Genomic DNA, 27,049 nt, shown 5'->3' with positions numbered 1-27,049 from the left:
CAGGTGGTTTAAGAGACTTGCACAACTTGTTGGTCTGTTCTGAGTAAATATTTGCATCGGCTGCAATCCATTCTCTTGGTGGCCTGCCAGTTCTACATTTGCCCACGGTCATGGAACTCTGGCCTTTTCTCCCCACTCAAGGTAAGAAGAAGCCTGGCAGCATAAAGATGCATGTGTCCATCACTTTTTGAGAAGACCGCTTCACCTCTTTCCTGCTGAGTGCTGGATCATAAGACCGGCTTCCAGTTCATTCTGCTTGACATTTGAAATATCATCTTTTCATACCCATTATCATGTCCCAGGATCCTGATGTCTTTTTTGTCTACAGGAACCTCACTGTACCTTGAATCTGGCATTAAGGGATGCACTGATCAGGCCTCAAACACACTTGGCCTACAAATGTTGGCTCACAGGGCTATCAGTGGGATTCAGAAAAAATCACCTATTCAAACCTGAGCTCCAACCCACCTTTTGAATTGGCTAACATGTTCCTTGCCTGCCCTGATGGAACAGAGCACCAGATACAATGGGGATGAGAGAGAGAAGGAAAGTTCTAGATGCTAAAGCCATGGTTCTTACTTGGGAGGTAGGCACAGCACTTTCAAAATGCAAATTCCATGGGATGCCTGGGTGGCTCAGTGGTTGAGCATCTGCCTTTGGATCTCAGGTCATGATCCTGAGGTCCTGGGATCGAGTCCCACATTGGGCTCTCCACAGGGAGCCTGCTTCTCCCTCTGTCTGTGTCTCTGCCTCTCTCTGTGTCTCTCATGAATAAATCAATAAAATCTTTAAAAAAGATACAAATTCCAGGCTACACCTTAGGTCCACTGAATCAGAACCCAGAGTGGAGGTAACCCTTCCCCTCTCCTCCTTTCTCTACCCAAATAAAAGGCATGGTGTCGAAGCACAGAGGGTTTGAGGGCACTGGCATCTGTGGGTTGTGAGTTGGGTACCATTTTGGTTGTTCCATGGTTCAACAGACAGCCGAGAGTAAAATTAATGGACAACCAAAATCTTACGTACAAGAGGCCTGGCTCATCTACACTATTTATTCACTCTGCATCTGGAAGCAATCGACTTGATCTCTTAAACAACAATTTTTCAAATAGAAAATGAGCTAATGAGAATAGGTGCTTGATAAAAGTTTAGTGCTTGACTGGTTGGTTTTTGTTGTTGATGCCATCGATGCTATCAATGAAATGATGAAGAATTAGGTGTTATTATCTGCAGTACCTTTGGAGGTTCCAGAGGAATACGGGCAGGCTAGTTTAAGGTTGATTTATACCGAACACTTCCTCATTATGCTATGAATCTCATGGCCAAGTTGGTGCCGCTTTTCCCCATGCTCAAAATTCTAGGAATATATGTTTACAATTTTTTAACTCTCTTAGAAAGAAGTTGGGTAATAGGTGCAAACAGGCTTCAAATTCCTGGATCAAGGAAATTTTTAGATAGCTATTCTAAAGAAATAAACTTCTAAATTTTTTTTCTGTATCTGGGATAGTTGTCAACACTATAATATTATATAGATGAGGTCAGGGGTCTTTTTTTGCTCACCATTAAATTCTCAGGATCGCACACAATGCCTGGCGCACAGAAGGTACTCAATAAATATTTGTTAAATGAATGGATTGATAATTAAATGCTACCTGCATGGCTGTGGATAAGTCATTAACTTGTCTTGCCCTCAATTTTCTCACCTATAAAATAACCCTCGGAATGTCAGAAAGAAAAGAGTTAGAGTGGGCGCTGTGATTTGCCCCTCGATCTCCCTTATAGAATGAAGAACCCATTCTTTTAGCAGTTGGAAGTGTTGATAGCTGGCAGCCTTAAGCTGAGCCCCACTTTATGATTGGTCTTAGCTGCACAGAGCCATCCCACTCACCTCACCCAAGCCCATGCTCTATCTGCAGAGCTTCCCATATCCAACCACTATCTGGCACAAGATATAAGGGCTCGGCCTCCTTGCTCCAGCTCAGAACAACTATGATGAGCCATTTTAGCTCTAGAGCTTTCCAGTGGGGATCAATTGAGGCCTTCACTGGAACTGGACTGTAGTTCAAATTCTTAGTCTGGCTGCCCCTGTTTCTTGCCCCTCCTTTCCCCACGTGTCAATCCCAAGAGCAAGGCCTACTGCATCTTCTGCCTCCTGATCTCTGAGTCTGGCTCCCCAGGAATCCAACCAGAGACAGTAAAACATAGTATATGCTAAATAAAACAGTGGGTCTGGCAGTCAAAGTGAGGCAAGGATCCACTGCAATGTGTGGCTATTTCTCTAGAAATAGGCTCTTTTTGAGTTCTAATTAAAGTCCTAAATAAACTCTTGTGGATAACGTCAGGGAAGGAGTTGCAGGAGTGGCCCATACACCTGCATCCGTTCCAGTCAGCATTCCATTATTCTGCTCCCCCACCCCGGCTTTCCAAAGTTTTGCCATAGGCCACTTCACTTTTAGGAAATACCTACATTAGGGCCCATTTTTGCTAACTGAAAGAAATCTGAACAGGACTTTTGTCTTTGCAAAAAAAGGTGAAAGGAAAAATTGTTTTGCAGTGAGCCCTCAAAGAGCTGGTGTGCACCCCTAGAGCAGTGAGAGCGGCCCCATCAAGCTCCTTCCCCCAGAACTACACTCGGCATCTCAGCATCAAGCTGCAGAGCTTTGAACTATGTCTGTGAGCATCTGTGCTTTGTCTCAATTATTTTGTGCATCCGTTTGCAAGATGTGACCTAAAGTATCAGACAAGCCTAAGGGGTCTGGGAACACCCAACAACGTCTCCATGTAAAAGAACGGTTGGGACGCCTGGGTGGCTCAGTGGTTGAGCATCTGCCTTCGGCCCAGGGCATGATCCTGGGGTCCCGGATAGAGTCCCACATTGGGCTCCCTGCATGGGACCTGCTTCACCCTCTGCCTGTGTGTCTGCCTCTCTCTCTGGGTCTCTCATGAATAAATAAATAACAAAATTTTTAAATAAATAAATAAAAGAATGACAATTGCTTCTTTGCCTTATGCCATTGTGGTCCTAGGAGGTTTCACAGAGAACACCCTACTCGCAGGTAGGGGGCAAACCCACCATGTCATAGTTTAGAGAGCGGACTTTGGATTCAGACAGCCCTGAGTGCAGATGCCAACCGCCATTCATCAGTGATATGTCCTTCGATGGGCCATCCTTCTTGCCCTCAGTTTCTTCATCTACAAAATGGGGATTTACAGAATCTCTACCTCTTAGGGTTGTGAGGAGAATTAACAGAGAGTTAACTGAGCTGTAGGTACAGCTTGTAGCATGGGGCTGATTAGTGCCTAATAAGAGGAATTGTTATTAGGCTGTGCTCAATGGAAATTCATAACCCGATCTGGGCTGGGGAGTGACCGCAGGGAGGCGGGGCTGGGCTGTGATCATGTGGGGGATTGCAGATCTCTGGTAGACTGAGAGACCCGTGGCCCAGATCCCCCTCCAAGGAAGGACTTCCTGCTGCAGCCTCAGATGCAGGGAGCTCCCTCAGCCCAAGAGCACGCCCTCGACTTTGCAAAGACCCAGTGGAAGGGACAATATATTCCTGACCATTTCGGCCCAACGCAGGAGCACTCTGAGCTCTGCGGGGGAGGAGGGCTGCCTGGGACTCTGTCCAGCCTGCATCAGGGCTCAGCTTCTCCCTCTGCCCAGTCCCCGCATGCCCCCCCCCAGCCCCGCCTCCTGCCTTCTGCAGCTGAGGGTCCAGCCCTCAGAAATAGCCTTCACCCTAAACCCCATTTCAGGGTCTGCTCCAGAGACTCCAGCCTGTGACAAAGTCTGAAAGCACAATGAAAGGGGCCGTCTTCAGGCCCCACCCCACAGGCCCCCCTCCACACTTCCTTTGTTCATCCTTTTATCTTTCAATCTTATCCCTTTGTCTGTGTTTTGTACTCTCCCTATTCAGAGCATTTCGTTTTAATGGCCTGTTGTACACAGCTTGTCCACGAGCTGTCAGGTCGTGGCAGAAGCCTATTTAGACAAGTTGTCAGGTTGAACGGGAGAGGAAAAAAAAAATCCCAAATCAATGTGTTTTCGCATGCAATCACACGTGAGCTAATTTATCTGCAGCCACGTTCTACCCCGCCAGTTTGGCATAAGGGTCCTCAGACAAGGGGGCTGCGTGTTGGCTGATTAACAGAGCGATTTTTATTGGGAGAAGGACAACACAATTGTTTTATGGTAATTATCACCATTTGAACCTGCGCACACGCTCCTGGGGGAAGATTAAAGAAAAGGCTCTGTACGGATGATGAAGCAACTCGAAACATGTGCAGGCTAGAGAGGGCTAGAACTATTTAGAATATTAACGTTCTCTACCTCCTGAAAAAGCCCCTGGGAGGCGCCAGATTGGCTAACTTTTTAAACAGCCCTCGTGCCTTATCTGTAGGACTGAACGCAAGTACGTTCCGTTTCTGGAGCTGGGAAAACATGAGGGGAGCTTGCTAGGATGACTCCCCCAGGCTCAGCAGCCAAGTCCACTTCAAGGCTAAGTAAGGGCAGAGCCCGTCTTTCTGAAGGCCAGACCTGGGCCACGAAACATCCTCACGTTTACGCTTCACGAGGACAAAAAAAAAAAAGCCAAAAAACTGAAAGAGAACACACACACATACACACACACCCTCACGCTCGCACTCACACACAGATTTTTTTTTTTTTTTTAGTGACTGTCGTGGCCGTGGTGGTTTGAAACTTGAAACACACCACCAACTACAAAACACTTCCCAGGTGGATTGAAACCTCCGACTGGGAAAAACACAGACTTCGGCATTTTCTTCTTTGATATTTGATAATTCTCTTTGCATTTTTTTTTTTTTTTTTGTCCATCCGCACTGTCTTATCTGAGTTTAGGACAAGGACAGAGTGAGATAAGTCTGTCACCGCAAGGCAAAACAGACAAGCAGAGAGCTGTAAAAATGGTTTGCTAACCAGAATGGGGCTGTTTTAAAGGTTTGTGGCATGTGATTAGCTTAAAAGACTTTTGCTTAAATCGTGAAGAACAGACCCTTTTGGGTCTGCATCTGTATCGGTGGCTAGAATTCGAAACCTGTGGTCCTGGAGGCTGACTTTTGGAAGATCTTCCCAAAAGTCAGCCTCCATTTCTTCTGCTTTTTATTTTTATTCCCTTTTGCAGGTAAGAATCATTAACTGGTTACCTCTCTCCTTGTGGCTAGAGCAGGAGAGTGGAAGGGCAGGAGCGTTTCTGACAATCATTTTGTTAAGAAAACTCAGGCTCAGGAATCAATACAGCTCTCTTCCCCCGCCTCACGAACGAAGAAGACAGATGAAAAGTCTGGAAACTCCCACCCAATTAAGAAATGCTTGCCCCAGAATGGAACATTAGAAAGTTGAGCTGCTAAGAGCAATTTAGAGCCCGCAGCCAGGCTTCTATTCTGCTGCCATTTCTGGAATGTCTTAGAAAGACAGATTTTTATAATTGTAAATTAAAACATTTGACATGCAAATGTAAGAGTTAATTTTTCCCCTTTGTAAGGCCACTGAAAATTTTTGCTAAGGGAGAGAAAATCAATTCTCCATTAAAAGAAGATGCTCAAATGAAACAAGGCATTACCATTTGTTTTGTAATTATGGACTTGGAGGGATGAGCCTGGCAACGGGATATGAAACGAGACATCTCTCAGCTGTGGCTTCACACCTGAGCTCTCTGTGTGTGTGTGTGTGTGCACGCGAGCCTGTGCACTCACTCACACGCGTGTGTTTAATCATCAGCTGATTGCTCTCAATTTGACGTGGTTTTCTAGAAAAACAGATTTTGGCCTCCGCTTGGTTTCTCTCCAAATCATAAAAGATCATTTCCTTATTCACCAAGTTATATGGGGGATAGCCAGCTAGTGTCAGGCACCACGCTAGACACGAGAAGCAGAGCTACAGCCACAGCCTTTACTCTCAAATTGCAAGCAGTCTCATGGGGGAGCAGACAAAATGGTCGTTGCTGGGCAGTGTGAGGGTAATGAGACCAAATACGTTGACAGAGCTTATTGTCTGCCCGCTGGTAGTCTAAGTACTTACCCATATGAAGTCATTTTATCCTTACAACAACCCGGTGAGGTCGGTAACATTGCGAATCCCAGTTTTCACATGAGGATACGTAGGAGTTACAGAGAGGTCATTTGCCAAAAAGCATGCAGTGAAGTGGCAGAGCCAGAATTTGAAGCCAGCGGGGTAGATTCAAAGTGTATGCTCTTCACCTTGACACTGGGGATGTGGCACCCAACTGGGGTTGGGTGGGATCGAGGTAGACTTGGGATGGGAAGAGGTGTTTCAGAAAACATGATATAAGGGCCTTAAAAATACTTCTGTTGGCCATTGGCCACTGACTTTTCTGGACTTTTATGGAGTCGGGAAGAATATGCATGGAAATCTAAACAGTGTGCAAGTCGGAAAGCTGACCATAGGGAGAGAGAGCTTCTAAGACATGGCTCCATGGCCATGACTCTACGATGGCAGTGCTGTGGGGGTAGTGTTTCTCTGCCTCTTGTCTTGGAACCTTAGTGCTCTCTGAGATGACAATGGGTGGTCTGCCAACAGGGTGCCAGGATCCAGTACGTTTGGGAAATAAGTTTGGTTCAACAAGGGTGGATGGGTGTCTTCACCTCACATTTGCAAGACCCTTTAGCATGCTCACATATACTGTGAAACTCCAAGAGGAGACTAGAATTTCCACACATTTTCTTTCTTCATAGAAAGCCATGAAGATCTCATGGAACAGGAAGGTTCCAGAGAACACAGTCTAGGAAATGATGTCCTCCAGGAGGCACTGGGCTGAAGCTGGGTGGAACACCGAGGTCTGTTCTGACCCCCTGGCAGCATGAAAAGAGAAGTCCTACATTGGGTGGTGGGTGGTGGGCTTGATGTTTGGTTCCTTTCCCTCTGTCAGTGACCCAGCCCATGTCTGATCACTTGAGTCCTTTCCCTGGCTCCCTGCTCACTGGGTCTCTGGTGGTCTCCTCAAGGTTATGACCTCCTGCCTTACTTCATCTTCTAGGACCTGTGAAGTCAGCATGTTATGGCAGCAGGAGCCAACTTTTCTGGACTTGGCCTTTGAACATGGGGAAACTGTTATCTTGACGTTCAGTTAGCTTAGCTTCTCCTGCTCGTTTCTCCTAACTAAATCCACCCCTCCCTTCCTCCTTTGCTTTCTCCCTCCCTCCCTTAAACCCTTTCCTCCTTTGACATTTATTATGCACATTCTATGGCAGCCACAGAGCTACAGGTTATAGGGCAGTCGCTCATGACTTCTGGTTCATTTCAAAGTCCTTAACCAACTGGCCAAACTCCAGGCACACGTCTGCCCTCTAACTGGTGGGTTGAGGGGACATAGTTATTGTAAGGGGCATGAGTGAGGGGCCTTGTGAAAGCCCAGATAGGTAACACGTCCTTCACATATGCTTTACAAATCATGGGCATCTTGTGATTAAAGGCATTCTGTGTAGGTACAATTGAAATTCATAAAATAGATCTTAATTTATATAGAATTAACATTGCTTTCATCATTATGGATATTTAAAAGTTTTTCAAAGATTTTATTTGAAAAAAATAAAAAATACCTGGGTAGCTCAGTCGGTGAAGCATCTGCCTTCAGCCTAGGGTCCTGGGATCAGGCCCTGCATCAGGCTGTCTGCTCAACAGGGAGGCTGCTTCTCCCTCCCCCTCTGCTGCTCCCCCTGCTTGTGCTCCCTGGCTCTCTCTCTCTCTCTGTCAAATAAATAAATAAAATCTTTAAAAAATATTATCTTTTTTTAAAGATTTACTTATTTATTTTAGAGAGAGAGAAAGGCAGAGAGAGAGAGAGAGAGAGAACTAGTGGGAGGGGCAGAGAGAATCTCAAGCAGACTGAGCATGGAGCCAGATGAAGAGCTTGATCTCAGGACTCTGAGATCATGACTTGAGCTGAAACCAATAGTTGGAGCTCAACTGACTTTGCCACTCAGGTGCCTCTGAAGATTTTATTTTCAAGTAATCTCTATACCCAATGTGGGGCTCAAACTTACAACCCTAAGATCAAGAATTTCATGCTCCACTGACTGAGCCAGCTGGGTGCTCCCTGTCACTACGTATTTTTAATCAATACAGACTGTGAGTACTATTATCTTATTGGTGCTATGTTTTTTTTTTTTTTTTTTAACATCGAGAGGGAGTCCTTTATCCCACCTAAACCTCAGGCTTCGAAGTCAGCCAAACACTGACTCAAATCCCACTTCGGTCATACATTAGCTGGCTGACTTTGGGGAAGTTGCTTAACTTTTTTTTTTTTTAAGTTGCTTAACTTTTAAAACCTTAATTGCTTTACCTGAAAATGGGAATCATCGTATGTGCTCCGTGGGTTTCCGTGGAGATGAAATGTTGAGTATAAACGGTCTACCAAACTGCACAGTTGCTCAACAAATGATTATAGATGTGGTTATGACAAAAGAGAAATGAGAAAAAGGAGGAGGGAGAGGAGGGTGACAGAAAGACACTAGCCAGGACCTGGGCAGAAATAACAGGACCAGAAATACCGAGGGAGATTAAAAACCAGGTTCTCTGCCATTACAAATCTCCCGCTGTATCTTTGACTCTTCCGGTTAAGTATAAACCCATTAACCGAAAGAACAGCCCACATACTGCCAAGCGTGCTGCCTGCTGCTGGGGAACACTTGTAATATTTTGGCTACTCCATAGCTGAGCTTCCTTTCTGCGTTCCTAGATGGAGACTGACGGAAGACAAAGAGGTGGACGGCACCCACTGATCAGCGGGGATCTCCAGGGGTGGTGACGTTCAGAGGTGGCGGTGGGTGGGGTACTCTCACCGGGCTGGTCTTGCAGCATGACCCTATCTTTGCTGGTGGTCACCAGCTTCTTTTTCTCATCCCCTTACATTTTTGTCAAGTCTGCAAGCTCACCGATACCCTGCCAACGAATTCTCCTTCAACTTTAATTATCTGGGGTCAGTTTCTGGTGTCTGCAACCAAGAGAGCCGCCTGGCACACCCATGATGTGGACTCCACCTCATCTGGCTGGTCTTAGCTGGGCAGGCTCCCAATCTGATGACCAAACCGGATGCTTTCGACACAGCCCCATTCACACTGCAGAGACTTCGCGAATGACGTCCTCGCCTGGTTTCACAGTCTGTCTGCCAGGGCGGTTGGTGGCCGAAGACCCATCATGCCTCACTTCTCTGTCCCTCCGTGTCCGACTGTTTCCAGCTATCCTGTCCCACGGCTGAGTCACCTTTGCGGGCCGCTTCATCACAGAGACGATGACAGCAGTTCAACCCGCGCAGGGGTGGGCGGGTGGAGGGTTGGAGGGTAACTCTCCTTCTTCTGTCCTCTCCTCCCTCCCCACACATACTGCACCCCGGGGATCAGCTCTCCAGGGTGACCTACGGATGTGCCACCCCCAGCACACACTGTTGTTTATTGTGCAAAAGGACTGCCCTAAAATCCCAGTCTCCCTGAAAGTGCTCCACGGATCCCAGACGCCTGCAAAACGCTCTCGTTTTGTTTTCGCATTTCAGATGTTAATTATAAGGAAGAGAATTAGGCATATAAAACAAATTACATTGGCAGCATTTGCTTCACTTGTGCACCACGGGGCCCAGGCGCCCCTAATGAGATGTGACTACAGATCATCGTGCTTCCTGCAAACAGCCAATTGCTTCTAATGTGGCAGAGTCTTCCTTATGTTGCCTGAGAATTAGCCACAGGTGTAGCACTTGACTCGTGGGAGCATCGCCCGCCCAGGGAAGTGTGGTTAGGTCAAGAGCAGCAAGAAGAAGGCGGGGAGGGAGAAGGAGAGAGAGAGGCAGAGCCCCAAGGCTCTCAGAGCCTGCTCATAGTCTCCACTAGGGCTCCTCCTCCCACCACCACAGCCGCCCTAAATAAATGCACAGTCCAAGAGCAACCAGTGTTATCTCTGTCCTTTCCAGAGCAAGCAGTTCTGCAGCTGCCACGAGACGCAGGCAACAAATACTGTGTTTTATCAATGCTTAATAATATTAATGTCCGCAGCGAAGAACAAACAGGCGTTCTACCATGGGTCGAAAGCTGTTTGTGGGCTTAATTGGAAAACATTACTTAATGTTTCCCTTAATTAGAATTAATTACAAGACCCTAGTGAAGAAATAACTCCATATGTGAAATTCGAAGACCTCACACTGTGATGTGAAATTTCCCTTCGAGAGTTCACCCCACCAGAAGTACCTCGAGCAACCTGCGGGATATGTACACCTAAATATCCACACTCCTTGTGCGTGCTGATCTTCAGCACAAATGACACTGGCTTATTCATAAACCAAAGCGAGAACCATGACGCTGAGTCTCAGGAGCCAGGGTAGGGAAGTGGTGTGGCTGCCTGGGCCCTTAGTGACGGGGAGAGCTTGGAGTCTTCTCAAGTTCTCCAAGCTTGAGCGCTCTGGGTTTCTCATTTCCCAGCTCCCAGATTCTGTCTTGAGATTGAGAACTGTGAGACACGGAATTGAAACTAATGGCAGACTTTCATTTATTTATTTATTTAAAGAAGGGAAGGGGCAGAGAGAGAGAGAGAGAGAATCTTAAGCAGACTCCATGCCCAGCAAGGAATGAGTCCCAGAGAAATGATGTTCATTGGATTTCCAGCTTTGCTTAGGGATAGTCAGTGCATCTCTCTGCAAAAACAGATTTTTTTTTTTAAAGAAGCAACGAAGTAATTATTGAGCTAAGTCAAAGGTGCAGTTTCTTTGAAGACAACTATTTGGCAACTCATGACTACATACTAGTTTGGATGAATCAAACCATATTTTTGCAAAACCGTGTGCACATGTAGATACAGCCACTGTATGCTTTAAGAGTCTCTTGAACCGGGATCCCTGGGTGGCGCAGCGGTTTGGCGCCTGCCTTTGGCCCAAGGCGCGATCCTGGAGACCCGGGATCGAATCCCACGTCGGGCTCCCGGTGCATGGAGCCTGCTTCTCCCTCTGCCTGTGTCTCTGCCTCTCTGTCTCTCTCTGTGTGACTATCATGAATAAATAAATAAAATCTTTAAAAAAAAAAAAAAAGAGTCTCTTGAACCATGTTCTGAAGACTGTAAGTGTCCTGTGATCCGTGAGCATGAGTACAGTAGAGAAGAGGGGAGGTCAATGATTAAATAAGCTTTGGAAATGCTAAAATCAAATAAAGTTATATAGGTTTCTTTATAACAGGATCCTCAGAGCATTGGTCATGCCAACGGCCTTTGTGACTTTCCTGGGACACACTGTTTGCAGTGTGATCTTATTTGATTTTGGAACTCCTTTTCATTGGCATGTCAACAATTCATGAAAGACCAGTGTTCTGGAGAATTAATTTAATATATTTTAGAACACTTTATTTTAATATTTCAGCCGAAAGTCCAAGAAAAACAATCTTAGAAGAAAGAATAAGCTAGGAAAATACGGAAAACTGTGGACTTGGATACATTTCCTGAGTGATAGGATTCAAATTGGCATATGAAAGAATTCGCCATTAAGAATCAGAATAATTGTTAAGTCAGATGAAGTACAATCAAATGATTTCTTATAAGTGGTGAATATAAAACCCAATGATATGTTAAATTTGCTCTCTTTAAAAGAGGTACAATTCCATTTTGCTCTTAGATGATTTTCAAGTTGTATGATTTAAAGGGTTATAGCAAAGATGGATGATTAACAGTGATTTTGTTTTCCCACTTTAATAGCTAGTGAATCTTAATCTATTAACATAAACAGGGATTCTAGTTTCTTTGGGCTAAGAAAAGAATAGTGGGTGAATTTCTAAGTGCATTAGGTACTTGTGGCTGTAGCATTCTTGTTATTATTAACATGAGTTGAGTATGATTTATCCAAGGAAAGTCTGTTTTGTAAGTGACCGTTACATAAGGCTTCCTCTAGAGAACAAAGACGAGCCTTGGAATATAGTTAGCAAGACACCAAACAGAGGTGTACGAATCAGAAGTTCCCAGAATAAGGATATTTCTTACGTGAGTGGTAGATCATTTTCCCCCCACAAGTCATGAGCTCATGTATGCCCATCAACCGAATAGATGCCCTAGGAAGACATCTTAAAGTGAGGACAGGATTTCATTGTGAGCATAAAGCGTTTTTGTACGTATTGTTAGTAATACCCTCCAAAACTCCATTTCTTATTTGCAATTTGGGTTAACAATAAGGTCTTTGTTCCTCTCTCTTCTTTCCTACGTTGCTGAGTGCACGTTGGCAGGGATGGCAAAAATGGCAGGAGGGGAAAAAAAGGGGGGATTGCAAAATCGGATGGAACAATTAATCGGAAGAGGTACTTCCTGAATGCACTGTAATTTTGTTCTCCAGTAGGAATTTTAAATCTTTATTCTGTGAGTCTTTGCCTCCTGGGAAAAGGAGGTCTCCCTTCCTGTGTTGGTCAGAGCTCCAGTCTGCCTCGTGCCAGCCCATCCCTCATCGTAACGGCGACCGTTATGCTTCTAGTTGAAAAGACACCGGATTTATGCTGTACGGCATGTGCAAATGGGACATGAGACTGCAAAAGCTGATGGATGGAATTCGCAGTAGGCTGTAGGAGTGCTCCATGAGGTGCATGGCAGGTGCTCCCTGGTGGTGCTCACACCAGCCGTGGGGCTGGGGATGGGCTGGGCCACTCCGGGCAGCCCGCACTGCTCAACCTCACTCGGCTTAGCCGTGCTGACACAGGCCAGGGGCAGCTCAAGCTGTTTGGGGCTGTGTGCTAACCACGTCTGACAGACACCTTTGCGACTAGCTCCTGTTTCCTAGCAGTGAAATCTTCACTAGAAAACTGCTCTTCTCTTCCAGAGGAGCCCACATAGGTAAGGCCAGCCTTGTATTTCATATTATAATGAAAGGAGGGTTACATGGCAGCAGGATATTAAAACCATAAATACTATAAAAGATGAGTGTGCAAACACCGATACCTCGGAGAAATCTTTTCTTCTGCCCCAGACTAGGTGAGGACCCTCTGTAATATAATGCCCTGAATTCCTCCTCTGTGGCACTCGCTGGTGTCGTCATGAATTAATGTACTCTTTGAGGAATTCTTTCGTATTGGTCCTCAAAATTTTAATGTTAATTCTATAAGGACAGAGCCCCCTCTGTCTTTCTCCCCAGCACCCAAGGCAAAATGGATTCTAGGCTTGCCCTTGCCCTCCTTCCCCCTCCCCATCCCTTCCCTTCGATTCATGAATAATTTAGTCCCCAAGCCATTAGGTTGGGCAGAACAGGGTAGGTGTCCAGGGTGGAAAGAGGAGGGGGTGTGGAAGCCTAGATTTGGATGTGCTCATTTCGCTTGTGTCCCAGTGTAGGAAACTCTTGGCCTACTCAGCCACTTTGGGAAGGGGGGAGACGGCCATCAAATTATGAGTGCAATTAGACAAAACATCTGTTAGATTGATTTTTTTTTCATTGTTTCAACCAGTTCTTGTGGCATTGTAGAGACAGATCACTAGTTAATTTAGTTTGATGGCCAGTAGTGTCTGTGCTAATTGAATTTTTGACTGGATGTTTGGGAGTCATAAAAAGATATGTATATTTGTGTGTGTGTGCATGCGTGCACACATGCGTATGATGTAGTAGAAAGATCATCACCTTTGAAATCAGGCAGATTCTGCTCTCATCCTCGGTTTCCTCATTTCTAATGTAGGATCAATGAGACATTTGCTTGTGGGGTTGTAGTGATTGTATAAAATAAGCTGTCCGTACTCATTCATTAAGACTCTTGACATCGGATGTTCAGAGACAGGGGTGCTTCATACTTTTTTGTGCCATGGATCCCCTTGGCAGGCTTGTGAAGCCAATGCATTCCTTCTCAAAAGAGAGTTTTTAAGATGCATCAAAAATACATCAGATTAAGAAAGGGAGCCAATTATATTGAAATATAGTTATCAAAATATTAGTAAACACATTTGTGATACAGTAATTGATGTGTTTTATTGATATATTCAACAGCAAGTTCCAGTGACAGGTCTAATAGCTGGCATAATTTTGAAGCACAGATGAGCAGAAGAGATAAATTGAGATATTCTGAACAACCACAACAATACAAACGGATGTGACATTTATCGGTGACAAAGACACAGTCACCGCTCATAAACCGGTGGTCTGTTTCCTACCTCCACGACCAAAGAAAATGCTAAATTTCATTTTTTCCCCCCTCTTCAAATTTGTATTTAAATTCTAGTTAGTTACCACACAGGGCAATGTTGGCTCCGGGAGTAGAATTCAGTGATTCATCACTTCCAGACAGCACCCAGTGCTCCTGAAAAAGCTAAATTTTAATTAGAGGTCAGGGAGCCTAAAGATGGGAACCTTTCCCATCTCAATCCACAGACCTCTGAGTTTGAGGTCCTCCTTGGGTCCCAGGTGCAAACCCCTAGTCTACTAAGGCTGACTCACGCCAGTCTTTCTCCACCTCTCCTCTTCTCCGAGAGTTGGCAAATCAAATCTCCACGTGATGGCTGTGGCCCTTCCTGCCCTCCGGCTGCTGTCACGGGCTTGTCCTCGCCCGGGGATCCTGGAGGCGATGCCGATGGCCCCCTGCAGCCCCCTCAGTATAGGTTAGATGTGCCAGCGTGTGGCCCGGAGGAGCCCGTGTGCGCTCACACAAGGGGAGACCTCTGCAGTGTCCCGAGTGCGTTTCCTCGAGAAGGAAGCAGAGGAGAGCGTGGGCCCGGTGTCCTGGGCACCTTCTAATTCCCATCACGGGCCATGGTGGCCAGGCTTGCTTCTGGGGGAACCCCAGCATTGCCGGGGCCGGCCACTTGCGTTTGGAAACGATCTCCCTGGCCTCCTCCGGCCAGCCATTTGTCCCCTGAACTGTATGCATAATCCGCCCCGAGGAGAAGGCACCTGTTGGCTCAGGCCAATGTCACGGGCGCCTGCCTGTCTTCCCACTGGTCCCCGGAGAGGGCTGCGACCCTGGGTCGTGGGCCAGCCGGGAGAAGCAGGTAGTGCAGGTGGTGCCAGGCCACAGCCCCCACCCCAGGGAGTGGGCGGATGGAAATACGTGCAGGGTACGGGGTGGGGGGCACCATCTCCTGAACCCACGTCCCAAAAGCCAGCCGGGCGTGGTCGTGCCTCTGCTCAAGCATCCCAGAATCCGGGAAGCAAAGAAAAGCCCAGTTTCTATGGAGTTGGGGAATGGAGTGGGGGAGGTGGGCGGCCAAGGAGGGGCGCAGCGTCTTCTTGCTTTTATCACGGGCAGGGGCCGCGTCACACGCTACTGGCGTCCCACGGAGCCCGGGAGGAGAGATCCTGGAGAAGCAGCGCGGACCTTGCCACTTCGCCGCTGCGTTGCTGATTCTGTTCCCTTCTGTGTCCACTTGCTGAGCTTTTCACAAACTCCCTCCCGAAGTGTGGGAGGAAACTAGGTCGCTTGGAGTTGAAAACAAAGACAGGCGCCGGGAGTTTTGTGCTGACTTCTGAGGTGAGCGGCCGTCACCAATGAACCGCCGGGAACGGCCTCCCCGAGGTGGCTCGTTGCCGTGTCACGTAACAGCTCAAAGTGTCCCCTGAGACAGAGCGGGGCTGTTCACAGGCACCAGAGCAATAGGATGGGGTGCTGGGCTTCGCTCTCTGCGAGTTCCCCGCTCAGGCAGCACGAGCTGGTGGCAGTTGCAGGCCTCGGGGTTAGCAGGGAGCAGAGGATGAGAGGATGATGGACTAAAAACCCAGCTTGAGGGACGCCTGGGTGGCTCAGCGGTTGAGCGTCTGCCTTTGGCTTGGGTCGTGATCCCGGGGTCCTGGGATCGAGTCCCGCAACAGGCCCCCCGCAGGGAGCCTGCTTCTCCCTCCGCCTCTGTCTCTGCCTCTCTCTCTCTGGGTGTCTCTCATGAATACATAAATATAATCCTTAAAAAGAAAAAAACAACAACCCCAGGTTGACCCTCAAACGCGTAAATGAGTAATAATGAAGCCCATCAGCCTCCCTGGCAGAAAAGGAATTACACTAAACGCTTAGAATCAGCATGAGGGCTCCTCTCAGGCTGGTTTCCTGATTTTCCTAGTTAGGCCGTAATCTTCCGCCTGATTTTCACTACACGGCGTGGTCAAACTGTGGGCCTCTGGGAACGCCAGTGTGTTTATCTGTGAGATAAACTTGCCCTGACGATAAGTTATAGCTCCACTGGGTCAAGGGCATGTTATGCAACAGACGTGTGGGTCTTCTGTGCTAGAGGAATGGAGAAGGACATTCTGTCCCCCTGATTCTGGGATCCTGCTTCTACTGTTGCCTTTGATCACGTTGTCCTGCTTCTCTCTGTGGGTTGTTAGGTACATACAGAAAGGACAAAGGGATATTTGGCCTGCAGTTTTACCACCCAGAAATTCCCACCTGATGTTCTGTATTTCTTCTCTTTTCTTGGTCTTAGTTGCATCTGTGAAATGATAGATTAGACGCAATTTATTTAATAGCCTTTTGTTGAAGGGTATTAGAGAGGCTGATGGAGACCAAGCCTTTGGCTCCTAGTAGCTCGCTGCTCAGTGGATCACTCGGTATGGTCAGTTGGTCGCTTGCCTGTCCTTCCCCACTGGACAATGAGCAACTTGATTGCCCCTGGCAGTTGGGCCCACTTGCTTGGCATTGCCTCCCTGCTTTGGATGACCTTCTCTTATCACACTGCCAATTCCCTAAGCTGAGCACTCAGCACGATGCTTTTCAATGATAATTCTTTTAACCAACAGTTTCAAATCCCTACTTTGCATCGGGCCCAAGGCTGGGCTTTAACATACATTTCCCTCTGTTCTATTCATGAGTATATTGTGAGGGCATGGCCAGTGGCTGGCACACAGGTTGGACAGCAAAAAGGGATTTGGGGCAGGGCGGGACGGGGGTGGGGGGGGAGGCGGGGAGGGTGCTGGATTTAGACTGGGTCTGGGTCCCAGCCCTCTTGTCCAGCTGTGTGGCCTTGGGCCAGGGATTTAACCTCGTTAAGCCTCAATGCCCTCATTTGTAAGATGGATGTAGTAAAAGGCTTGTGATGAAGTGAAATGCTACATCGAAAATTCTGGCATATACTCTGCGTCCCACATATACAGAATGACTGAGTGATTAGAGTCCCTGAAACCAATGATGAATCAAGACTGAATCTTTGGGTCACAGGCCTTCATGCTCTCCCTTCAAATGTGGTCTCAGGAGAGCTTCTGACACGAGCCACTGACTTTCAGGTGTGAGTATAGGTTGACATACTCGCTCCCTCCTTGAGAAACATTTGCATCCTAAATCAAATTTCTAATCATCTGGTTTAAGTAATGTTTCCTATTATTTCAGATGGTTCGCAGTTTCCCCTGGAGCCCATCTGTGAACCCTGAGCCACCCATTAAGAGCCCCTTATGTTTCCACAAGTATTGATTGGGAGGTCACGGAGAAGTAGATAAGAGACTTGTCGGGTAGGATGCATTTTAATTGGAAGCAAATCAGGATACGATTTTAGTAATTGAGGCATGAAGCAATAATCGCCTGAACGCCGGCGGTGCCAGTATGAGTGGAAAGGAAAAACAGATTCCAGAGACCTTAAGTGGTGAGAATTGAGCATCGTGAGGCCCAAGCAGATGTGAAGAGAGAGGAAGAAAGAACAGTGAGTGCAGAGAGCTCCAAGCCTCAAACTTGCATGGGGAAGGTGATGGCATCTCCCTCGGGGGCCATAAGGTGGCAGAGAAGGGAGCTGGCTCTCCACGGGACATATGCTAAACCTGGCCTTAGCCAGAGTGAATTTGGGGTGGTTAAGAAGCAGCCAGGGTGGGGGTGGGGGTGCCTGGATGTCTACCAGGCAGTTGGAGATACAGAGTCCCCCAGGAAGATGGTTCCCTTCAACACCAACATGGTGATTATGTGATGATCAGGGGGAAAGACTGGGGCCAATACTTGGATTGGGGGATCTTCACCTTTGCTGTAAAGTTAGGGGAACAAGGAAGGTAGATAAAAATGTCTAAGGGAAATTATGCAGAAAAAAATGCTATAGGACCAAGTCCTGGATCTTGAAAACAGCCTAGATTTAGACTAAAAGGAGTTCGGGGGGGGGGGGGCGTGGAGGGGGGAGAGGGAGAGAGAGAGAAGGTATTATGCCAGAGAGGTGAGCATTTCAGCAGAGAATGGGCCATCCAACCAGGGAAGAACGAGGACACAGGCACATCTCAAAAGACGTGGACAGGTGGAGACCGCGAGGAGGGCCCCTCTTCCTGCTGCTCTTCAGACAACATTTGGGGACTACCGGAGCTGAGCGCCCGCCCAGGAGGAGGGGAGGCCACGCAGGGAATTGTGAGTTGGTTTGAGTTTCAATCTGGATGACTGAGAAAATCGCTGGAGTGTCTGACAGCCTATTAGTGATCACGCTATGTTTTCTGCAACAGACAGATGGGAGCCCGGGATAGAATTGAAGTCCGGTTTATGGGAGAGTTTTGAGAGTTACCACTTTGTATATTTGAGTTAGTGACTATAAAATTCATACCATCCAAGCCATAATAGCTTGAATGCACAAAGGCATTTATTGTCTTCTCTCTTGATGGGTGTATTGATGAGTCCTCCATTACCTTATTTGATTCTACTCACGAGGCGGGTGAGGCAAGTGTCAAAGTTCCCATTTTACAGATGAAGCAACAGGCTTGGAGAGATAAAGGAATATTTCCAAAGTTGCAGAGCTAGTAAGTGGCCTTGTAAGAACCCTAACCTAGGATTTTGGACTCCTGATTCAATACTTCTTCTACACCAGTCCTTCCTCTAAGGGATAGACTTACTATCCCCTTAGGAATCTGTTTTGGTTTATATCTTCCACATTATATAACCCAAGTCCATGGGTTAATGTGCTGTTAATTTTGCTTCTTAATTGTAACGATATAGGAATGTGTTCTGTGCGTGTGTGTGTGAGCGCATGCCCCTATGCACACACTTTGGGCAGGGGACAATTCAAAGAGAATTTTGAAACACAGGCCTTTCAGCATTCTCAAAGTACAGGATCATGTGGCAACCAAAGCATGGACATAGGCAAGTTGGCTCCCTTCCTGTCACCTCAGCTCCTTACCCCTAAAATGAAGGTGATACTATCTTTTTGTAGGGAGGCTGAAAAGATTAAATGGGGTCATTTGTGTCAAGTGCCTGGCTCTCTAATCTTCCTTTTGTAAATCTATGACACAACGTGGCCACAGTCACCAACCCCAGCAGTACTCTATGGAGGGTGGCCCAAGATAATGTCAGGGACACTCGAGCTGCCCAGGTATATCCACTGTGGCCTGGGGCCTAGCTGTCCTCTCAGTCCCTTCTGCAGTCTTGAGGAAAAGCCAGTGAGGGCCAAACTGGGAAAGGCTGATGAAAAAGTGAGGCTTGTTACCTGGCACACCTGAAACTAATGTAACATCGTGTGTCAAATAAGGATTTAAAAAACCCCAGGGCTTGGGAAAGTTATGTGACATGCTCTGAGGGAGAACCTTGTCTCACAAAAGAAGGATTGTTTTAGAAAAATCAGTTACTGTCGCCTAAGAAAAACAGTCAGCAGTGAGGGCTGGGAGCTCCACCCTTTTAGACAAGCGCTATCCAAGGAGCGCCCAGGATTCTGCTCACACAGTGAGTCTGCAAGGCCAGAGAGCACAGGGAGGCTCAGGAAGAGATAAAGAGATAAAGAAGGAACCTGGATGCTGACAACCAGGCCAATGGGCAGGGAGCTGCCCCAGCCCTGGAGAGATAGGATAGACTCCAGAAGGGCCGTCCAAGAACTTCAGGCATTCATAGAAGGGCTGGAAGGAGAGGTGTGTGGGAGGGAAGGATGAGGGGAGCAGAGGCATATGGGAGGCAGAAGGAAGTGGTAATATTTCCATCAGCGCTAGGTAAAATATAACAGATATTCCTGCATGACCTTAAATCTGGATCTGGGAGGCAGTGTTCAAAAGATGAACTCGGAAAACAGTTTGAGTAAAGCAAAGGGTGACCTTCCAAGAAGATATACAGAGAAAGGTCAGCTCCTGAACCTCAGTCAAAACAGCATCCTCATCACATCCTGGTTCATGGCAGGGGCCCAATAATACTTGTTGAAGGAACCAATGAATTATTTTATTTATTCATTTATTCAGGAGACACAGAGAGAGACAGAGACATAGGCAGGGGGAGAAGCTCCCCTTTGGGGAACCCAATGTGGGACTCGATCCCAGGACCCCAGGATCATGACCTGAGCCAAAGGCAGACGCTCAACCACTGAGCCACCCAGACGCCCCAAGAACCAATGAATTATGTACACACCTCACACTGGCCACCAGCAGAGAAAGCCTCAGTTTGGTTCACAGGCAGGGTGAAGGGCTGGGCCAGCCCTGCCAATTCTGCTTGAGCCAAATGTAACCATGTGCCAAGAAAGAAATGACTTAGAGAAACTGAAATGAGCACCATGCCCTTCATATCACTCATCTTCGAGTGAATTAAGTCTCCCGGCTATGGTGGTCTTGACAGAGGTGGGAAATACACGAGGTAGGGTGGAGTGGGGTGGAGAACAGGATAGTCCCCTTCTCCTATCAAAATTCTCCTTTGCAGAGTGACCGATCAAATATGGTGTCAGTTTACATCTGTGATTCTTCTGGGGGCGTCTGCATTTGGGGTATCTTGCCATGAAAAGAAAAGTGTGTCCCCTGCTAAAGAAGTTTCTGACATCAGGAGGCAGGTTGGGAAGGTTTTTGTGAAGAGCATAGGAGCTTCTGGAGTCTTGGAGGATGGCCGTTGTCACCCACTGTACCCTCGTTACAGCTGGGCCTGGTTAGCACCCCTGTGATATTCTCTACACCCTAGCAGCCCTGAGCACAGCACATGGATCTTTCTATCGCCAGCTGTGGCTAGAGAAAGACAGTTCATCTGTCTCCTAACTGGTTAGCTGGGTGAGAATAACCAACTAGAATATAATTGAGAAGGTGCTGAGTCCCCCAGACCAGTCACAGAGTACCTGGGTGCCCTTAGGAGACATAGTGCCTGTCCTGTGATCCGCTCAGTGCCATTCACCCTTCAGAAAGCAGAAACTGTGTGCCTTCTAGTTTCTCCTCAACCTCTGGCTTGCCCCGCTCCTTGTGAAGATCTCCTGTCTTTCATTTTAATGGTGTCTAGAGCCTGTATCAGCAATTTTCAAGCCTGGTTATACACCAGAATCAATCAAGAAACTTATACAGGGCAGGTAATAGTAGTTCACGCTGATTACGTGCTGGGCACTGTTCTAAGGAATTTCTATATATTAATTCATTAATTATCACAACAAGCCTAGGAAAGGAGGACAATTATTATCACCACATTGCAGATTAGCAAACTGAGGCTTACAGTGTTGTAGTCATCTACTCACGGTCCTACAGCTATGATGGGGTCAAGATTCTGAACAAAGAATATGGCTCCAGGGTCCATGCTCTACTACATAACTACTCTACTCTGCTCCCCAGACTTTGCTTTTCAGAGACCCAACACTGACCTCCCTAATCAGGAACTCCCTGGGGGTAAAGCTGGACATTTGTATTTTTTTTAAGCTCCACGAGAGACACTGATATGAACCAACCAAGGAGGCCAGAGTAGCTGGAGCCCAATAGTGAGAGGGGAATTGATAGGAAAGGAGTTCTTAGAAGAAGCCAAGGCAGGGTCATGCAGGGCTTTGTGGGTCTAGGTACAGATTTGTATTTTAGTGTTTGTGAGATGGGACAAGTTGAGATTCTTGAGTAGAGAAGCAACTTGATCTGACTTGCCTTCTCAAAGGACCAGTTTGAAAGAGAATAGACCAGTGGGATGAGGGTGGAACCTATTGCAGTAGTTTAGGCAAGAGACGAAGAGGGCTTGGAGCAGAATCGTAGCAGTGAGGGTGGGCAGAAATGGTTGGTTCTGGAGAGTTTTTGATCTCCTAGTGGATATTTTAAAGCTGAGGGACTGGATGAGCTCACTTAGGAATGTGTGAATAGCTAGAGTGGGCGAGGGACTCAGAGTGTTCCGAAAACTCCGAAGTTTAGGACAGGGAGAGGTGAGGGGACTCAGGGAGGAGACAGAGAAGGAGTGGCAAACGAGATGAGAGCTGTGCCAGAGGTTGCTGAGACGCAGGGCCAGAGAGCTCAAGTGCGGGTCACCGGGTTTGACAACATGGAAATCCCTGGTGACCCGGAGGAGGAAAATTTTGGTGGAGTAGGTGAGGCCTGATTGGAAAGGGATCTGGAAAGACAGGAGCAGAGAATGTAGAGACAGCAAGCTTAGACTTATTTCATGTTCGTTTAACTATGAAATGGAGCAGGGAAGCAGATTGGCAGCTGGTGGTGGCCACCGGGTCAAGAGAGACCATTAAGGGTGGGCCACAGTTCCAAACATTTATATGCAGAGGGTGCTACCCAGTCGAGAGGGGTAATTGATGGGCGTAGGAGAAGCATCTTTGGAACCTCGAGAGCTGATGGGATTCCAGGGCACCAGGGGAGGACGTGGCCCTATGGCATTGTGGGAAGGTCCTGCACAAGGGAATGCGAAGCGGAGGGGAGGGAGGCAGGGAGGCAGGGGTAGTTGGTGGTAGGCTCATGTGGGATTTCACTTTTGATGACTTCAATTTTCTCAGTAAATAAGATGGAAGGCCGTGAGCTGAGAGCAAGGAAGGAGCCTTCTCCTTTATTCTACTATACTGAACAGCCAAGAATTTTAATTTAAAAGCTGTCCTTGCAGGTTTTTCTTTTAGAAACATCAGTTTTCTTTTATAACATATTTATGTGACTTTTTAAGCACAAGCTTTGGGGGGACTCGGCAATTTCAGGCATGCGTGGTCTTTGGGGATGTTCTCTTCATAATCAAAACACCATGCACTGGTCCCAACTGACTACAGACAGTTTTTCTGCTGAAAATCCACCTCCTCTCCCCCAAGGAAACATCAAATAGGGCCTTGTTAACATTAGAACATTAATTCGGAAAAGTAATTCTGTTTTTTCCTCTGGTCTACGGCCATTTTGCTTTTTTATTTTTTTTAGCTATCGATAGCGTTCGTTTCAGAAATCACATAAGAAGTGACTATGAATCCTGCTGTTTCTATCTTTTTCTCTTACACACTTGAAAGATTCTCCTTCAGTTGACCCTCCAGATATCCCTACCTTGTTTTTCTTAATCTAGTGGTTCTCAAACTTGGGTGTGCATCCAAATCCCGGGAGGGCAAGTTCAAACACAGAGTGCTGGGCCTCATCCCAGAGTTTCTGACTCGGTAGGGCTGGGTGGGGCCTGAGAATCTGCATTTCTGACAAGTTCTCAAGTGCTGCTGCTGCCAGCCTGTGGACCACATTTTGAGAACCACTGTCCTAATCAATTTACTCTTTTCTGATAGTTTTTGAGGGAGGGCCAGGCAGCTGTGTGGCCTCTCCCCGGACCCGCAGGAGTGATGGGGTGGATGATGTAAAGGAGGATGGCTGGCCAGCTTGCTCCACCCTTCTCTCTTTCCCATAGAAGCACCTGAGCCACCCCTGACAGAGGAGACCCCGGGCTGGGTGGACCTTTGGTCTCCCCTACAAGCATCTCAGATAATTCTCGTGTCTGTCCTTGCCCAAAAGCAGTCATGACTGCAACATCCCTAGGGTGCTTTCATCTTTCAAGTCCTGATCCCTAAGTGCCCCTTCCCACCCTCGGCTCACACACATCGCCTTCCCCTGCTCAGATCCCTGATCTCTGACTTTCCCCTGTCTGCTGCCACTTGCTCCCAGCGAGCTCTTGGTATAGGATGGATGGGCCTTCATAATAACCCTGGCAGGCAGCTGTGGGGCCAGGGCCTCCCCTTTGAGGCTGGTGTCTCTTTGATTTCTTGACAGATTAGCAGCACATAGAAGCAAAGCCCGCGTGAGAGGCCGGAGTGAAAGGACCAGCTCTCCGCATGACATATGCCTGTAGTACACGGTGACTGGCAGGTACGAGGAAAAGCTATTTGCAGCGCCCAGCAAGCTAGATGCTTGTTCTGAAGAGCCTGCATGGCCTAAAAATACCACAAAGGGTGGGAGGGAGAGAAAGGAGACTTTAGCATGGAATATTTTCAAAAAATTAAAAATAGAAAGGCCTTTGGGAAACGAGAGTCGCCAGTTGCTGTCCCGCTCACCTCCTACAGGGCTTTTAGGATTCCCAGCAGACAGCCAGTAGCCGGCATGACAGGAACAGTGAAATGATTTCGGGGAACAGAGTCAGGCCACCAAGAGACAGATGGCAGAAGCCGGGGCAGAAAGACGCAAGTGCCACGTGGTGAACGGCACTGATTGGCATTGACAATAAGGCGGTCTGGGAATTAATGAGATCCAATAGATGCGGGGTTCACCTCCAATTTGATGAACCACTTTGTCAGGCTTGCTTAACCTCGGTCTCAAATCAGTGAGATTGTAGAGTGTGCAACGAGAGTCTGTCTGATTTTACTCCTCTTCTCGTTAGGCTGCTAGGATGCGCCTTAGTTCTCTTGTGTGGCCTCCTCCCCCCGCCCCCCTCCCTGGAGCCTCTTCATTCATTCTAAGCTCTGGCAGATAAATGATTCGGTTTAGTTTCATTCTTATTGTCTCTCTTAGGAAATGTCTGGATTGCTGAGGTAAACAAATGTCCTCCCCATGAATGAGTTGCCCTGATCAAGGACCTCATATGGAGATAGATCTGGCCCAGCACTAGCAAGATCCCGGGGGGAGGGAAGCTGCAGCATGTTAGCAGGATCTAGAAGGTTTACCTTGCACTTCTGTCTAGTTTTAGGAGGAAAAAGAAATGGCACCTGAGAGGAGACCAGATGTATGCAGAGGAGGAAACTGATTTCTGCCCTCTAAGCAGCATAGCAATTCAGCCCATCAGGATGGACCCAGTTGGGATATGCGGGAAATTGGGCACATGTTCTTGAAAATACACTGTCCTGGGAATACCCAGGGCAGAAGCGTAGGCTGCGGACACTGGAGGCAATCGGACTCGTTTTCCAGTTCCCCTGTAACAGATGAAGCAGAGGGAACTCTAGATCGATGTTTGCTGATTTCAAACAAATGGGTGATGGCCTAGGTTGGCATTCATGCCAAACTATGAGACTTACTACCAAGGCTGTTGCATTTAGCTGGCATCATTTCAGTGAGGAGTACAGCGAATGTCTTGAGGTACTCTGAGGACTGGCTGGTTATTGCCCCAACAGTGTCCAGGCCATACATTCCCAGCTGTCAAGTTAGCAACTGCATGTGAGGAGTCAGGGCTGGTTCCACCCAGAGAGACAGTTGGCAGGCTACTGTGTCAGCAACGTCACGTACAGAGCATGACCTTAGGCTGCTCTCACAGTCCAGCCCCACCCTGCTCAGCTCTTGGGCTCTGTTATCAGGCCTGTATGTACTCGAAAACCCTTCCTCTCAGAGGTGAATTGTATAGATAAGTTTTAGAGGTTGCTGAATTTCTGTGGAACTTCAACATTTCAGCATGCCCCATATCACGGATATTCTTAAGATGTCAAATGTTGGACCATAGAAGATGCATCAAAAACCACTAGGGGTATATGGAGGGACTTAGATAAACAGATGATCTGGGCAAAAAAACAAAACAAAACAAAACAAAACAAAAACGCTGCCTCTTATGGAGTTGACTTGGAGATGAAAGTCTTGGGGGGAAATTCTAATGTCCTTTGAATGGCTTTGTTGGCAGGGATTCAGGAAGATGGTATCTTGGCTCTAAGTTTTTTAAAGGTATCCCTAAGACTAGGGAAGCATCTAATTTAATATGTTTCAATATTGAAGATTCAGAGAAGCTAACTGACTTTCTCAAGGATCATCACTAGTTTAAGGCCCCATGGTATTAAAATTAGCACCATGGGCTTAGAATGGAAGACAATCTCATAGGTGTTTCCATGGTCCCATACTGCAGTTCCTTTTCATGACTGGATGTCCCTGATTTTAAATGCAGCTATGGGAGCAAGATTAGGGAAGAGAGTGCCATTGAGCACCTTTAGTGCATGGTGCCATGTGCTTCATATACGTTAGTGTGTCTAATTTTTTGACATTCTTTTGGGGTGGATATTAAGATGTGGATTCTGCAATAAATGAAACCAAGATGCAAAGGAGTGGCTAGCCTAACACACTGATTTTTTGGCATATTAATTTTTCTACAAAGACCATGCTTAGTCTACATTACCACACACCAGACTGCCAACCAGATTAGCCCAGAGGGTTCAGTAGATCGGCCAGATCGTGCTCTGGTTTACTGCCAAAGTACAAGAGTTATGAGAAGGGAGATGTCACTGTGGCCTTGATACATAATAGAAGGCTGCACATTCCTTCTTTGCTAATCAGTGAAGCCATAGCAAGATTAAAAATAGAAAGGTTACTAGTATAGAGTAACTGTGACATTAAACCATGTTTGCCTTGTCCTAAGGCCCTAGCTGCTGCTTTCACCCTTCTTAAGTTCACCTGCTGAACGACAGCTTTCTTGAATATTGAAAGGGTTCCTCTAAATATTTGCGGAATGGCTGAATGGAAAAACAAATTCATTTTCAAGGTCCTCAGAGTGCAAAAAAGGGACCAATAGATGGAAATGAAAAGAAGGCAGCTTCAAGCTGAAAGGAAGAACTTTCTAGAAAGTGGTTCCAAGTGGCTATGGGATGGGTTGCTTTAGTATGAGCTAAGTTTTCTCCCTCAGACGTGCTTAAACAGAGGTTTGGAAATATTTTGGGGATTTGGCACTGAGTAAATGTTGGATTGGATGATCTCCAGGGGATGTTAAGGATCTGAAAGTCCGGGATCCCTGGGTGGCACAGCGGTTTGGCGCATGCCTTTGGCCCAGGGCGCGATCCTGGAGACCCGGGATCGAATCCCACGTCGGGCTCCCAGTGCATGGAGCCTGCTTCTCTCTCTGCCTGTGTCTCTGACTCTCTTTCTCTCTCTCTCTCTCTCTCTCTCTGTGTGACTATCATAAATAAATAAAAATGAAAAAAAAAAAGGATCTGAAAGTCCATGTCATGTGGCACCAAGAGTGAGATGATCAATAGTCAACCAGACCTTTTGACTTTTCTAACTGGTCATTGTGCAACACCTCTGCTTAGTTTGCTCATCATCACCATCAATACTGATGGAAGCTGTAGTGAACCTTAATCCATTTTGAATTG

The 27,049-nt window shown here is 47.1% G+C and overlaps 1 protein-coding gene across 5 annotated transcripts in view; it reads left to right on the top strand.

Annotated features, from left to right (window-relative positions):
• The window catches only part of LOC144307760 (uncharacterized), a 111,867-nt gene that overhangs the window by 30,193 nt on the left and 54,625 nt on the right, over positions 1–27,049 (top strand). The window contains exon 3 of one of the 5 annotated variants that reach the window (XR_013374480.1): positions 23,766–23,861. The exons of 3 other annotated variants lie outside the window; for them this stretch is intronic. The gene's annotated coding sequence lies outside the window, so the exon portion shown is untranslated. Of the gene's footprint in view, positions 1–141; positions 2,937–23,765; positions 23,862–27,049 lie in introns of those variants that run through there. One more of the 5 variants, XR_013374481.1, reaches the window with a different exon arrangement.

This window comes from Canis aureus, chromosome X (genome assembly GCF_053574225.1).
Source record: "Canis aureus isolate CA01 chromosome X, VMU_Caureus_v.1.0, whole genome shotgun sequence".
Taxonomy (NCBI): domain Eukaryota; kingdom Metazoa; phylum Chordata; class Mammalia; order Carnivora; family Canidae; genus Canis; species Canis aureus.
The sequence above is the reverse complement of the archived record's forward strand: the minus strand, read 5'-3'. Positions and strand labels throughout refer to the sequence as shown.